The sequence below is a fragment of the Triticum dicoccoides genome, chromosome 7B (genome assembly GCF_002162155.2).
Source record: "Triticum dicoccoides isolate Atlit2015 ecotype Zavitan chromosome 7B, WEW_v2.0, whole genome shotgun sequence".
NCBI classification, from domain to species: domain Eukaryota; kingdom Viridiplantae; phylum Streptophyta; class Magnoliopsida; order Poales; family Poaceae; genus Triticum; species Triticum dicoccoides.
Genome location: NC_041393.1, coordinates 370,629,719 through 370,631,439, shown reverse-complemented (window position 1 = coordinate 370,631,439; position 1,721 = coordinate 370,629,719). Strand labels below are relative to the sequence as shown.

Here is a 1,721-nt window from a genome sequence, read left to right as displayed (position 1 = left end):
TGTGTTAGTCGACATACAATGGTTTTGTATATGTGTTGTAGGTCATTCATATGATATTGAAGATCTATTCAAGATTACTGGAAAGGATGTGTGGGATATAGAGGTTTTAGTACCCATAACAAAAAACCAACAAAAGTGAATGTCTTTTAAAAAATTACAATGTGGACTGCTTTTGATAGTGCTAATATTCACACCCTTATAATCTACTCCCTATGTTCCTAAATATTTGTCTTTTAGAGATTTCAAATGGACTACCACATACGGATGTACATAGACATATTTTAGAGTGTAGATTCAGTCATTTTGCTCCGTATGTAGTCACTTGTTGAAATCTCTAGAAAGACAAATATTTAGGAACGGAGGGAGTAATATGTATCCTTCTTACAATGGACAATCTCAAGTACTGTTATTATATCTTTGTAAATTTTGATAGTGCTAATATTCACACCCTTATAATCTAATAAGTATCCTTCTTACGATGGACAATCTCAAGTACTGTTATTATATCTTTGTAAATTTTGATAGTGCTAATGTTCACACCCTTATAATCTAATAAGTATCCTTCTTACGATGGATAATCTCAAGTACTGTTATTATATCTTTGTAAATATCCTTCTTATCATGGACGTTGTCAAGTAGTGTTGCTATGTCTTTGTAAATACATATAGTCTGCCTTATTATTTAAATGATAAGCTACTAATCTACTAATTTTCTAGTTAACTTCCTTGTCCTCCTTGTTGTTGTTTCGCCTACTAATCTATTGGAACTTACCAGGAACCTCTTCACTGTGTTAAAATATATATTTTTAAACTAAAAACATTTCTAAAAATCTAGAAGTTTACATAATGATAAAATCAATCACCTGTCTATCCTTTATATCTGGAATGTTTTGCTTGCTTCTTTAATGTTTTTACACGGTGTCCACCTCACCATCCGTCAATTCTTGTGCAATATATGTAAGACAAATTAGATAGGGATTCTATAATTAAATGCACCTTTACCTCCTCAGCTTTACCGTTCAAGTAGAACATCTCAAGCCTACCATCATGCATAAATGTTCTTTTAGCTGCCAAAGGTGAGATTACTATCATTGAGCTTGAATTCGAAGATAAGTCTCCTTCCACATAGTTGTATCATCCGGTGTTTCTTCAGATTTCCCATCGATCGAGTTCAGTAAGCTAGATGTACTATGCAATCTTGGAGCCTCCTCGTAATATAAATTGCAGTTTGTAGTAGCTATGTGGTCACTATTCTGGAGTAGAGTCGATACCTACTATACCATTCATGTTAGTCAACAGTAAGTATAATATAATAGTTGTCCATATGAGTGATATGGTTACCTAGGTGTTACCCTTTCTTTATATATACCACAACTCTTATAATAATAAGTGTTCCTTGGTAGCAAGTTTGTGACAATCATCAGATGACATTTACCACCATTGAATATCTTCTTGTAACTGATCTATTGTAGCTATTGTTGTGAACACAAAAATCTAAAATATACCTAAAACTCAAGAAATTAAGAGACATAAATAAGTTAACTAAGATCTCATTATAACTAAAATTGCAGGTCTTAGAGACTCATTATCCAGGAAGAGTGATGATAGCATATATTGGAACTAATGCAGTACCCGATTTGTCCGGTTTCATGTCTCACTCCAGTAAGTTCTTCTAATGTTCTCCTATGAAACATTTGTTCTTCTAGTGTCCCTAGAGTACTT

At 32.9% G+C, this 1,721-nt stretch overlaps 1 long non-coding RNA gene across 1 annotated transcript in view; it reads left to right on the top strand.

The window, feature by feature from the left end:
- LOC119341637 overlaps positions 1-1,715 on the top strand; it is a 3,974-nt gene extending 2,259 nt beyond the window's left edge. The window contains exon 3 of the long non-coding RNA XR_005165201.1: positions 1,571-1,715. This is a non-coding gene — a long non-coding RNA (uncharacterized LOC119341637). The remainder of the gene's footprint in view (positions 1-1,570) is intronic.
- Positions 1,716-1,721: the final 6 nt, after the last annotated feature.